The sequence below is a fragment of the Crocuta crocuta genome, unplaced genomic scaffold, assembly GCF_008692635.1.
Source record: "Crocuta crocuta isolate KB4526 unplaced genomic scaffold, BGI_CrCroc_1.0 scaffold25, whole genome shotgun sequence".
Taxonomy (NCBI): Eukaryota; Metazoa; Chordata; class Mammalia; order Carnivora; family Hyaenidae; genus Crocuta; species Crocuta crocuta.
In genome coordinates this window covers 3,368,383-3,382,531 of record NW_027532015.1, presented here as the reverse complement: position 1 = coordinate 3,382,531, position 14,149 = coordinate 3,368,383, and the positions used below count along the sequence as shown (strand labels likewise).

General features: G+C 48.9%; 1 protein-coding gene across 1 annotated transcript in view; it reads right to left on the bottom strand.

Annotated features, from left to right (window-relative positions):
- The window catches only part of ZC3H12D (zinc finger CCCH-type containing 12D), a 31,168-nt gene extending 23,634 nt beyond the window's left edge, over positions 1-7,534 (bottom strand). Inside the window, exon 1 of the mRNA XM_077776156.1 lies at positions 7,354-7,534. The gene's annotated coding sequence lies outside the window, so the exon portion shown is untranslated. The remainder of the gene's footprint in view (positions 1-7,353) is intronic.
- Positions 7,535-14,149: the final 6,615 nt, after the last annotated feature.

Below are 14,149 nucleotides of genomic sequence, written 5' to 3'. Positions count from 1 at the left end.
CACCAGGGCCATCCTCATGGCCAAATCCAAGAGCGGCTCCACACACCTGGCCTTATACAACCTCTCTGCTGCTTTCAACACTGTGGACCACCCCGCTGACCTGTTATTTTAAATCAAAACACTTAACGGGGGCCCGGGTGGCTGTCAGTTAAGCGTCCAACTTCAGCTCAGGTCATGATCTCACAGTTGGTGGGTTTGAGCCCCACACCGGGCTCTGTGCTGACAGCTCAGAGCCTGGAGCCTGCTTTAGATTCTGTCTCCCTCTCTCTGCCCCTCCCCTGCTCATTCTCTCTCTCTCTCTCTCTCTCTCAAAAATAAATAAACCTCAAAAGAAATAATAATAAAGCAAAACATTTGGGACCACCTCCTCTTGAAACTCTTCTCCCTTAGGTTGTAAAACTTGGTCCAAGTGTTTGAAGTCTTTCCAGCTCTTTCCTTAGTCTCTGCTCATGGGTTCAAAGACAGGATCCTGCCCAGGCCCGCATGCCCTCCACCTACTGCTATCCCAGAGTGTCCACAGCTATACCTGTGACTACCATCTTGCTAAGCACCAGGCACACACAGTTATTCATCTGTGAGGTAAATGGCATGCATGTTATTTGGATACGTTCGGTGGGAACTCAGAAAATGCTGTGATTCACCAAGCATTGGCTGAGTCTATCTACTTCAGTAGACTGAGTCTACTTCTCAAAGTGTGGTCCAGGAAAGCTCGGGGAGTGGGGGTGGCCCAAGACCCTTTCAGGTGGTCTTCAAAGTTAGAACTATTTTCATAATAACACTAAAGTGTAACATGCTTTCTTCCTCTCTCACCCTCGTGAGTGTGTCACGAAGTATTCCAGAGTATTCCAGAGATGGCGTGTCGTGGGATAACCCCTAGCTGACCTCTGTTAACCCAGATATTAATTAGACACTTGCAAAATCTAAGTCAGTGCCAGTTTTCCTACAAATTTTTTGTTTGGGGAAAAATATAGTTATTTTGCATAAAAATACATTATTTATATTGATGTAATGGTTTATTATTATTCAAAATAAATAAATAGTTTTAATTTCTTAATTTTCATTTCTAACCAGGTGCTTATCAGTGGATGGATAGAACTCACGTAAACGAAAGCTCTTCGGCATCCTTAATAGTTATAAAAAGGAGTTCTGAAACCAAAAAGTTTCTTCTTCTTCTTCTTTTAATGTTTATTTATTTTTGAGAGAGAGAGAGAGAGAGAGACAGAGCATGAGCAGGGGAGGGGCAGAGAGAGAGGGAGACACAGAATCTGAAGCAGGCTCCAGGCTCTGAGCTGTCAGCAAAAAGCCTGATGCAGGGCTCAAACCCATGAAGTGGATTGTGAGGTCACGACCCAAGCTGAAGTCGGCTGTCCAACCAACTGAGCCACCCCAAAAGTTTCTTCTTAAATCCAGAGCTTTCCAGTAGGTATTTCCAAGAAGATGGTCCTCTGTAGGACAATGTACAGACATGTCACCCGGGGCCCCAGGACAGAGGCCCAGGATCTTTTCCTCCTTCAAATTTGACTTTTCTCACACCATCCGCCCACCTGCTGCACCCACACCTTTTTCATCCCACAGCTAACTCACTGCTACAGCCTTCTTACAGGCCTCCCTCAGCAACCCCATTAGCCCAGCCTCCGTTTGCAGCCAACGGGATATTTCTAGAACAAGTATGACCATGTCACCCCCTTCCTTAGAAATATCCTCAGAATGTGGTGTCTGGGAGGTTCAGTCGTGTGGGCCTCCGATTCTTGGTTTTGGCCCACAGTTCGTGGGTTCGAGACCGGCGTGGGGCTCTGTGCTGATTGCACAGAACCCGCTTGGGATTCTCTCTCTCCCCCTCTTCTTATGCCCCTCCCCTACTTATGCTCTCCTTCTCGAGAGAGACAGAGAGAGAGAGAGAGAGGAAGGAGGAAGGAAGAAAGGAAGGAGGGAGGGAGGGAGGGAGGAAGGAAGGAAGGAAGGAAGCTCCTCAGACCCCTTGTTGACTACAAGAAAGACACCGAATTCCTAAGCAGCCTGCTGAGCGTCACCATGCAGGGCTGACCCCTGTGCACTCACCACCCTCCCTGGCCCACCTGGCCCTTTCTCTTGAGCCATGATGCAGCTCTCTGGGCTCCCCAGCCACTCCAGGAGGTTCTCATCGCTGTGCTTCTGCATACACCTTCCTCGAACTACTCGGAATGCACTTTTTGGTTTGGCAAACTTCAAGATTCAGCACAAATGCCACTCAAAGCAGTCACACCTGAGTCCACAAACAGAGGGGCTTGGTCATCCCATCTACCAGGCACTGTGCTCACACCTCTGTAATGACACGTTGGATTCTCACTTATCCATCTCAAGACACTGTGGACTGTGTTCCCACCTCTTTGCCTCAGAAGCATCAGCACCCGACAGGGTGCTAGTATATCCGAGGACTTTAATAGATCTTTCTTCAATAGATGCCCAAAGCTAAAAATAATCTTCCCTCCTCAAATATTCTTTCTTGGGTTCCCATCTCAGTGAATGACGTGCCCCAGACCCCAGGAAGAAGTCTCAAGGTCATGTGTCACTCTTCCCTTTCCCTCATTCTATGTCCAACAATCTGTACTCCCTGGACATCTTCCATAAGCACCTGTCTCCTTTACACTCACACCAGCACCCTAGTTCATTTGTTCATTCATTCATTCATGTAATAACCACTGATCACCTACTAGGCACCAGGCACTGAGCTGGGACCCAGTTCCATAAAAACTAATAGCCCAATTTCAATTTGCTTACAACCTACTCAGGAAAACAGACCAAACAAATAAATAGCACGCCGTAAATCATGACAGTAAGCACAATGCTTGCAATTAGAAAAAAATGTGCTTTCAAAACTCAGGGAAGGAGTGACTTATCTTCCTTTGAGGGGAAAGGGAAGGCCAGAAAGTTTCTCACAAAACTGGGCAAAAAAGGATGAGCTGGCTTTTCCCAGCAGGGGAAGGGCCCTGGCCTCTCTCCCGGGGGGTTCTGGGAGGGCCTCCTCACCACACTCCCACCCACCACAGCACCCATCTAGCTAGTCCACTGACAAAGATTTCTGTCACTCCACCCTGTACAGAGGAAACGTCACAACTCATGAGCAGAAGAGAGAAGGCCCTGGCAAACCAGGCCTGGCCCACTCTCCTGTCCCCTCCGCCATGATCTCCTAGCCCAGCTTCACCTTCTACTCCTTGACTGGTGTCCAGTCCTTCTCCATGGGATGGTTATTCTCTCAGGCTGGGGTCCAGCTTTGGGCCAGTCTCCGTGGAGGAAGAGGACACCCACCCAGCCAGACAGGCCCGCCTCACACCAGGAGCGGCTCACTGTCCCTGAAAGACCCGTGGGCTGGCTCTCAGGCCTGCAGACCTTCATCCGGGCTCTTCCCTCTGCCTGGAGGCCTGTCCCTCCTGCCCCAGGCCTGATCCCTCGGTCACCCCCAAGTCTAGCTACACCCCCACCTCCACCCCTCTTTTGTTAACACATACAAGTGGCTCTTGTTTTAATTTGAAAGAAAGAGGAGAAGGGAAGAGAGGCGAGGGGTGTGAGAAAGACAAGGGAGAGGGAATGAAGGTGAGAGAGAAGGAAAAAGAAGAGAGACTGTAACAGACGGCATGAATGTTCCCGTTGGTGCTCACATAGCTCCTCACTGTTTCCACATCACGTTCACTGAGAGCCTCTTCCCTGAACGTGCTTTACCCTCGGTGGGTAGACTGTGGATAAAGGTAGTCCCTTTTCACAGGTGACGAAGCTCAGACTCAGAATGGCACAGAGGAAAGGTTACTACTGAGTTAGTAAGTGGCAGAGGCCGGCAAAAAGTAGATGCCAGAAATAACGCGTTGCTTTGAGTTGTGCTCGAGATGGAGGTAGCATCTTGTTTTTGCAGAAATGGAAAAACCAAAATACAACCGGGCCGGGTGACTTCTCTTTCGTCCCAAAGTAACAGGCTATGAGGAGAGCCTGTGTCTGTGTTCTAACAGTGCAGTCTGAAATGTGCACACAGAATCAGAGAGATTTGCACAATGAAGAAACTTGGGGCTTCGGCCTGGGGCAGGGCAAGGAGAGCCGCCCCGTGAGGCCTGTTCCAAAAGAGCTGCCTTTCTTTTCTTTTTATTCTTTTTTAAGTTTATTTACTTATTTTGAGAGAGGGAGGGAGGGGCAGAGAGAGAGGGAAAGAGAGAATCCCAAGCCAGCTCCACATCATCAGTGCAGAGCCCAGCGCAGGGCCGCATCTCATGAACCGTGAGATCACGCCCTGAGCCAGAGTCAAGAGCCAGAAGCTTAACCGACTGAGCCACCCCGGTGCCCCAGAGCTCCCTTTCTGAGGAAACTTTTGAAAGGTTATGCGTGGGACCAGAGAGCTGTTTTTACACAAAATTTACTGAAAGAATTCACCCACTTCAGAGGCTCTCTTTTGCCCCCCACCCCCTTGAGACTTCAAAATCAACTTCATTTCCTTTTAAAAGTTCTAAATAAGGGAGGAACCTGAGGTGGGGGCCTGTCCTCAGGAGCCTCCCCCCGGCCCTCAGGCCAAAACCCTCCCCTCGACATGCGATGGTCTTTGAGCTGCAACATTGCCAACAGTTTCTCACTGCTTTCTATTTTTAAGTCCTGAAAGTACGAACTATTTCATTTTAGTTTTCTTCCTCAAGCTTGACTGGAAGTCACAAATAACACAGATGACTAGTAACACTTTAAAAATCTTCAGTCTCCTCAGGAGCTCTTACAACTGTCAGCCTTGCAACACTCCCCATAGTCAATAGTCAAGGGGGCCGTGGAGAGGTGTTCAGGTAGAATCCAAAGTGGGAGGTGGCCTAACAAAGCAGCAGGAAAGGAAGGGAGAACGGGGGAGGGAGGAAAGGCAGAACTTTATTAACAATGAGCATTAGGGGAGCCTGGGTGGCTCAGGCAGTTAAGCATCTGTCTTCGGCTCAGGTCATAATCTCAACATTTCATGAGGTTGAGCCCCCCATGGGGCTCTGTGCTTGTCAGCATGGAGCCCGCTTTGGATCCTCTGTCTGCCCTCCTCTCTCTGCACCCCCCCCAACTCTCTTTCTCTCTCTCAAAAATAAATAAACATTTAAAAAAAGGAAAAAAACAATGAGAATTGGATCAGACCGGTGCCTCCTGGAATCAGCCAGTCGAGGTTGAGGGCCTCTGGGCCCGAGGTCTGTAATCTCTGACTGGAAAATCCCCTGAGGAAAAGAATACGAGGTTAACTGAAGAAGGAGAAAAAGAGGAGACCTTAGAGGGATAAGCAGAGAAGCCAGAGCTCACACGCGCCCAGTATTTCACTGGTGAGCCCTTCCATATTGCCTTTGAAGATACTAACATCTGTGGGAAGTGGAAAAGAGCTTATTACTCATTACTCATGTTACAAGTAAGAAACCTGAAGAAAAGAGAGGATTTGCCGACTTACCCAGGGTCCCACAGCTAATCAATGGGAGGGACTAGACTCCCAAGGAGTTTCTCCTACCGTCTGGCCCAGAGGGTGCTGCCCAGGGCTGCTGAGGGGGCCACAGAGCCAGGTGAGCCCAAGCCTCAGTCCCAGGAAGAGTGCAAGCATCACGCTGCCCTTGACCCTTAAGTCTGTTCCTGGTCACCTCCGCCAGTTCCAGAGCAATCCACCACATTAGGACAGCCAGACGTCGCCCCCATGATGAGGAGACAAGTTCTCACAAACACAGTCTGTGCAGTTTTCTGGCTCAGCTCAGCCCAGCGGGGTTGTCAGTTAGATTTTGGGGAAGTCACAGACAGGCAGCGACTTCAGCCCACGAGATTTGTGTTTTGGGGCCTGGCTTCAGGGGAATTTTTTTTTAAAGGAATTATAATTTTTAAAAAATTGTGGTAAGTCATACATAACATAAAATGGACCATTTTAACTATTTAAGAGAGCAGTTCAGTGGTGTTAAGCAATCATTACCTCCATCCATTTCCAGAAATTTTTCATCTTGTAAAACTGAAACCCGGTCCCCATTAAACGCCAACTCCCCACCCTCTCCCCCTCACCCACCCCGGGTAACCATACTTCTACCGGCCACACCTATGAATTCGACTACTCTAGGTACTTTCTAGAAGGGCAATCAGAGAGCACTTGTCCTTCTCTGAGTGGCTTCTTTCACGTAGCATAATGTTTTCAAGTTTCACCCTGTTGCAAGCATTTGTCAGAATTTTCTTTGTTTTTAAGTCTGTGTAATAGTTCTGTATATGGGCCACCCTCTGTCGGCCCATCCACCTGCTGATAGACACTTGGGACGCTGCTCCCTTTAGGCTATTGTAAATAGTGCTGCTGTGAGCATGGGTGGCCTGGTCTTTGGTTTTCTCCTTGAACTTGTCCTTTGCTCTTCTGTATTGCTATAGGTTACTTCGGATACACACACAAGTATATATACACAAGCCCTGACCCATACCCCAAGGCAACTCTGAGTTTAAAAAAACAAAAAACAAAAAACAAAATCAGGGGCGCCTGGGTGGCTCAGTCAGTTAAGTGTCCGACTTTAGCTCAGGTCATGATCTCACAGTGCATGGGTTCAAGCCCCACGTCAGGCTCTGTGCTGAGTGCTAGCTCAGAGCCTGGGGCCTGCTTTGATTCTGTGTCTCCTTCTCTCTCTGCCCCTCCCCTGCTTAGGCTCTGTCTCTCTCTGTCTCTCAAAAATAAATAAATGTAAAACAAAAACCAATCCTCCACTATCTTCTACACCCAACCCATTCACGCGTCAGCTATCGGCTTTCCTGGCTTGGCATCAGCCGGCCTCGCAGAGAAGTTCATTATCCTGGAGGCGTGGCCGAGGTTTCTTACAACCAAGGGGAATGAGCTAAAATTGTCTCATTGCCTCCGATTAAGACTTATTTCCAGGTCTTCCTGGGCCTCCTTGACGCGTGCGGAGCCATCCTTTAGGAGGGACGGGGTTTAGGACTGCTGCCGAGTGTTCCTGATCTGCCAGGAAACTAGACACCCCCAAGTCAACATCTAGTCTAAAAGGTACACTTTCGAGAGCGTGGAGACAGGTTGAAAATGTGCCCAAGCGCATTTCATAAAATAAAGATCTTCAAAAACCACAGGAGGAGTTTTTCCTTAAACTGAAGAGTTCCCCTGATGAATCTTTCTCCCACCAAAGCCCTCTTGAAATTAAATACAATTGTGCTACAGGAAGCAAGGATTTCACCGTTTTTTAAAATCTGTGCACTTAAAATCCTGTGAGGTGCCGGAAATCAGATTGCCCCGAATAATGCTAATCCAAGAACGTCTCCCCAAGCTGCTCCCCACCCTTGAGTCTTTGTCTCCCTCCTCCAGCCCTGGACCCAAGTCTGCCCAGCGCCTGTGATACTGAGCGATGGCCAGAGCCAGGCACTCACCAGCAGGGCGCGTCGCTCCGGCCTCCACAGTGGACACCAGGGCTCCCCCTGGGCACCCCCAGCTCCTGCCACAGCCAGCCGGGTGTCACCCAGCCTGGGGGAGCCCAGCCGGGCTGGGCCACGCAGCCATGAGGAGGCCCTTCATGCCAAAGCTCCCCTTCCTGGATGCCACGGTCACATTCAGCTGCCAAGGTAGTTTTGCTCTGAGTTGTTTTTTTGTGTTTTTTTTTTTAAAGGAAAGGAAGAAAGCAATCAAATGAGGGAGGCAGACTTGAAGGCTTCGCCCCAGTATGAGTCACCGAATCAAAGTTTAACAACCACATGCAAAACAGACTCTCTGGGGGCATGGGCTGGCGGCACAGCAAAGCCAGGAGAGACTCAGAGAACAAAAGTAGTCACAGTAAGAGGAGGAAACTTCCGTTCCAAGTTTCCACTCATGCCTTCGGCTGAGAAGAGCATCTGATCCAAGGGGCTCCCAACTTCACAAACAAAATGAAAGCGTGCAGGAGCGAGGAGTGTCCGGAGAGAGGAAGAATCGAAATGCCCACTAGATAAGGGGGCGCAGGGGCCCCGGCATGGAGGAGGCCCTGTCTCTTCCATCGCAGAGTCCCAAATGAGTCCCAGAGGCCTTCGGGCTAGGGGAACTGGCCTCTGTCAGTAACAGGACGCTGAGCTGTCCTCACTGCAGCTCTGGGGGCGGCGGGCGGCTGCTTGTCTCGCTCTGGCAGGTGGAGCCTGACCCCAGGCCCACCTGACCATGGCATTCTGCAGCCGGCTAGCTGCCAGCGACAGCGGACATGGGCGGCAGACCCTGAACCCTGTCGTCTGTTTCCTGCATCGCAGACCTCCCCATCGGGGGTCAGAGTAGGGGGAGAGAACACCAAACCACAGCAGCCCACCTCCCAACAATGACAGGGCTCTAAAGTGACTTGCCCAAGGACACAGTGAGCCAGCAGGTACAACTGGGTTTAGTTTAGGAAACTGGACTTTGCTGCTCTTTGCTGCTCTTCTTGATTTTCCCCATCTGTCTCCTACAGAAGATGGGAGGCAGTCTAGAATATTAAGATGCAACAGAATGGGATCGTTGAAATAAAAGTACAGACAGAAATGATTAGAACAACGACAACAAAAAAAGCAGATGGTACTAGAACCCAGATTAAAATAGTCATTTCTGGGACGCCTGGGTGGGTTAGTCAGTTGAGTGGCTGACTTTGGCTCAGGTCATGATCTTGCGGTTCGTGGGTTTGAGCCCAGCCTCGGGCTCAATGCTGACTGCCAGCTCAGAGCCTGGAGCCTGCTTCGGATTCTGTGTCCCCCTCTCTCTCTGACCCTCCCTCGCTTACACTCTGTCTCTCTCTCTCAAAAATAAACATTAAAATTTTTTTTTCTTTAATAGTAACTTCATCCAAGCACTAATTCTAGCATTTTCCAGCACAATGGGCTTTCTAAGAACAAGTGGGATTTGTGTAGCACCTCCAAGTGTAATCAGTGGCTTCCATCAGAGCGTCCTATCCCCACGACGCCTCTATGGCCCTGAAATTGTTAACCTCACTTTTGAGATATGATCATGGGTAACTAAACTCTGAGTTCCCTCAGCAAGTGGTTGGCTCAGGACCGAAACCCAGGGCCACAGCTCTAAAGTATACGCTCTACACGTGGCCTCTCAGTTCCCAAATCTTGAATGAAGCACACAGGGTTTCCAAACGAAATAAACATTCCCCGGTATTAAATTTTAGGGGAAACTGAAATGCTTATGCTGAGTAACACAACAGACACCATCTTCAATTCAAGTCCTATAGAAGCTCAGAGGCCGGTGGAGGCGAAGGGTAGCAACCAGCCAAGGAGGGAATTCTCTGAGGATATTGCCCAGTGCCACGCTGCTGTGCACTTAACACGACATGGGGCTGGGCCATGAAGCTAAGACCCCTGATCTGTGTCCCTCCCCCGGCGAATAGCGCCTCTGCACACGAGGGACCACCATGGCCGGCACCCAGCAGTTCTGCAGAAAAGACATTTGAATGTGCTCACCTATCAGACAGGTAAATGCTTGCCAGAGGCCCCAGAATGCTGTGGCTGAAGACTCAGAGACATTATTTAGGCCAGAAAAATTGTGACTCGGCCATGTCTCTAAGACAAAGACCACTATATGGGCGCCATCGTAGTATCTGATCTAGAGAAACCCCAGCTGATTCCTCCACAGCTAAAATGACTTAGGGGCACCCGGGTGGCTCAGTCGCTTAAGCATCTGACTCTTGGTTTCTGCTCAGGTCATGATCTCACGGATCCGTGGCTTCAAGCCCCGCACACTGTCAGTGCGTTGCCTGCTTGGGATTCTCCTTCTCCCTCTCGCTCTGCCCCTCCCCCACTCCTCTCTCAAAATAAATAAATACACTTAAAAAATTATTAAAATGACTTAGTTGCCATGACTTTGAGAAGCCAAAAGAATTAAGCCACGATTTAGGCTATTTATTCCCAACTGAATGAGAAATAAGGTCTCCCAGGGGTAACAATTTGAGCTATGATATCACTGACCCAAAACTAGCCTCTACCCACGAGAGACCTAAGAGAAGGCAGAGGCCTTCCATTTGGTGCCTGCATCTCTTCAAAGCTGTTAGAGGAGCGCCCGGGCGGCTCCTTCCATTGAGCGTCTGACTTCCGCTCAGGTCGTGCATGATCTCGCGGTTTGTGGGTTCAAGCCCCGCGCTGGGCCCTGTGCTGATGTCTGGGAGCCTGGAGCCTGCTTCGGATTCTGCGTCGCTCCCTCCCTCTCTGTCTGTTCTTCCCTCGCTCATTCTCTCTCTCTCTCTCAAAAATAGATAAATATTAAAAAAAAATTTTTTTTTTAATAAAGCCGTTAGAGCACTGGCAGGCCGAGCATACTTCCCCCTTCTCCTCCGCTTACAGCTGGCGTGGGATCTGCCCACTCGGGGCCTGAGNCATCTGCGTTTCCTCAGGGAGCTAACGCGGCGCACGCGAAGGCCCCGCCCCCAGCGACACGGCGGCCCCGCCCACTCGCCACCAGCAGCGCGTGGGGGCTCTGTCCCCGGCTCCGCGCCAGCGTTTGGGAGGGTGAGGCATTTTGCTTTTTCCCTGTCCGATGTGTGAGAAACGGTACATCACTTCCCATGGTTATTTTGACTTTCATTTCCCCCATTACCAGGGAATGTGGGGAATCTCTGTATGTTTCCTGTATGTTTCCTGGCCGGGCAAGTTCGCTTCATTCCCCTCCCCGCCACCGTCCTCTCCTAGAGCCTTGTTTTTATTAATCGCTACCAACCTTCACATGGTCTTCGTGTTAACCCTTTACTGGGGCCCCTGGGTGGCTCAGCTGGTTAAGGGTTCGACTTCGGCTCAGGTCATGATCTCACGGTTCATGGGTTCGAGCCCCGCGTCTCAGGTCATGATCTCACGGTTCATGGGTTCGAGCCCCGCGTCTCAGGTCATGATCTCACGGTTCATGGGTTCGAGCCCCGCGTCGGTCCCTGTACTGACAGCCAGCTCAGAGCCTGGAGCATGTTAACCCTTTACCTTTCGTGTATGCTGCAATTGTTCCTAGTCTAACGCTTGTCTTTGAGTTTCGTTTATGACATTTTAGGGGCCCGAAAATGTTTTGATTTTTGCATAGTCAAAATTATAGGCTTTTCCTTCTTCATTTGTGCTTTCTGAATCTAGTTTCAGAAATCCTTCCCTGTCCTAAAAATAAATAAATACATAAAAGTAAGAAAAGAAAGAAGGAAATCCTTCCCTACCCTGAAATTGTATATCTTCGCTGAAGTTGTAACATTTTGTTTTTTAGAATCAGGTCTTGAATCATGATCTGGAATTTGTTCTGATACCTAAGGTTATATCAAAGTTTGGTGTCATACTCAGAGTCAGACTGCCCTGTCCCTTATTAGCGGTGTAAGTAAATTTGAACAAACTGTTTCATCTCTCTGTGCCTCAGTTTCTTCATATGTAAAATGGGGATAATAATCATATCTATCTCATGGGACATTATGAGAATTAAATTAGTGCATGCATGAAAAGTGCTTAGAACAGTGCTTGTATTAATTGCCAACAGACGGCTGTTGTTATTTTGAGCACAAACTCTAATGAAGAATAGGATTACTAGAAGGAATGATGGCAAAGTCTAGCACCCAGGAAGCACTGAGCCACCGTCAGAGGGCTACAAAGACAAGGGAAACACTCTTCTTGGTCTCTGAGAGGAATGAGTGTACCCACAGCACACCCAGAAGCAAGGGGAGAGGAAGTTGTCGTTGTTCTGGCTTAGCCAATAATCTTTTTTTAAAAAAACATATTTTTTTCTTTTTGAGAGAGAGAGAGAGAGAGAGAGACAGAGCATGAGCAAGGGTGGAGGAGGGGCAGAGAGAGGAAGACACAGAACTTGAAGTGGGCTTTAGGCTTCATGCTTTCAGCACAGAGCCCAATGTTGGGCTCGAACTCATGGACCGTGAGATCATGACCTGAGCTAAGTCAGACGCCCAACCCACTGAGCAACCCAGGCGCCCCACTGGCTTAGCCAATAATCTAATTCAAAACAACTGTGCATTTAAAACAATTTTAGTTTAGGGACACCTGGGTGGCTCAGTCAGTTGAGCATCTGACTTTGGCTCAGATCATGATCTCAAGGTTCGTGACTTTGAGCCCCCTGTTGGGCTCTGTGCTGACAGCACGAAGCCCACTTTGGATCCTCTGTCCCCCTAGCTCTCTGCCTCCTCCCTGGCTCTTTCTTTCTTTCTCTCTCTCTCTCAAAAAACAAAAACAAAAAAACAATTTTAGTTTAGGGGACCCTCAGTGGCTCCGTTGGTTAAACATCTGACTCTTGATTTTGACTCAGGTCATGCTCTCATAGTCATAGGATCAAGCCCCATGTCAGGCTCTGCACTGGGCTTGGAACCTGCTTGGGATTCTCTCCCCCTCTCTCTCTCTGCCCCTCCCCCACTTGCACACATGTGCTCTCTCCAAATAAATGAATAAATAATTTGGGTTTATTAAATAATTATGCATCACTCCTCTGAGTTCCACTTGAGATGTTATATCTTCACTACAGGGACAGAGGCAATTAAAACCGTTAAGTACCTCCCAATTTCATTGCACACCATGCACCGGGCCGAGAATCTAAGCACCAGCTGACTGAACTTTCTGGCCCTGAGTGAATGGATGCCTGTAACCAGAGAGTTAGAGCCACATGGTAAATGCTAGACTAGAGCAGGGTTTTTCTCCATCTTGGCACTACTGACATTTGGGGCTGGCAAGTTCTTGGTTGTGGGGCCTGTCCTGTGTTCACCGGCTTCTCTGGTCTCTAGTCACTAGACAGCAATGGCACAGCCCATCACGTTGGGACAACTAAAAATATTCCCAGACATTGTCAAGTGTCCCCTTGGGGGCAAAAGCACCCCAGACTGAGCACCGCGGGACTAAGTTCCATCAAAGAGGGAATTCCCACTTTGTGTGAGGAGGCGGAGGAGGCTTTGTAGAGGAAACAAGGGCTCAGCTGACTTTAAAGGACAGTCTGAGGGCGCCTGGCTGGCTCAGTCAGTAGAGCATGCACCTCTCAGTCTTGGGGTTGTGAGTTCAAGCCCCACATTGGGTGTAGAGATTACTTAAAAATAAAATCTTTAAAAAATAATAATCATAAATAAAGTACATGCTGGAGTTCCCAGGAGAAGTCTGGGTTCTCTGGGACGTTCCAGGTGGAGGGAAAATCTAGGCCAATGCTCAGAGGCACAAGGAAGCTTGACAAGATCTGTGTGGTCGGCACTTAGCCTCAAGGTGAAATAACTTAGCTCAGGAAAATCTTTAAAAATTTCTTTAAGAAGCATTTTCAGGGCGCCTGTGTGGTTCAATCAGTGGAGCGTACGACTTTGGCTCAGGTCATGATCTCACGGTTTGTGAGTTCGGGCCCCGCGTCGGGCTCTGTGCTGACAGCTCATAGCCTGGAGCCTGTTTCAGATTCTGTGTCTCCCTCTCTCTCTGCCCCTTCCATGGTTATGCTCTGTCTCTGTCTCTAAATGATAAATAAATGTTAAAAAAAATAATTTAAAAAAAGAATAATTTCATTGTAAAAGTAAGAGTAACTGAATCATTAATATGTCCTCATACAGGATGTTTTGTTGTTTTGTTTTGTTTTTTTAAGCAAAATGATTTTCATTTCTGGGCCATCGTGAAGCTACTGGGTTGGGAAAACCAACACTACTCAGAGCGTTCAAGGTTGAAATACAAGCGCCATCATCAAGGGCTTGGCTTCCAAAGGTTGTCTAAGCTCTGAGGGATCTCAGACCTTCTTATCAACCAACGGCAAGGAGAGTAACGATCTTCCAGCCACTCTCAGATTTCCATTATTCGTACTCCAACCTTGGCTGCTGAATTCATTGCCCTGTTGTTTGGTGCCTGGTTTGCTAACCCAGGGTTCCGGTGCTTCTGTGTTTGGTCCTGGAGATGCTCTCTACTTAGACAGCGAGACTGTTTCTATATAGCCTAAGTGCGTCGGCATGCCGGGAAAGCTCCCGAAAGCCGCAGCAGCACGTAGCTCCTATGGGTGTGAGCTGACTCTGGGGAGCCCTGCTTTTCTGGAGGCTGCGGTTCTCTCACAAAAGCCCTGAGGGAGATGTGAGATGGTCTACCCCTCTCTCCATTGCCAGAAAGAGAGATTGAACCAAAAGGTGTGAGGTTTCTGAGAATCGGGTAGAGGATCATAGGCTGAGGACAAAGAATGAGTGATAAGACTTATGGTAAACTGAGGCACCTTCTCCTGGGCTGATGCTCAGGGATTGTTTAAGTGGCCACATTTGAACAC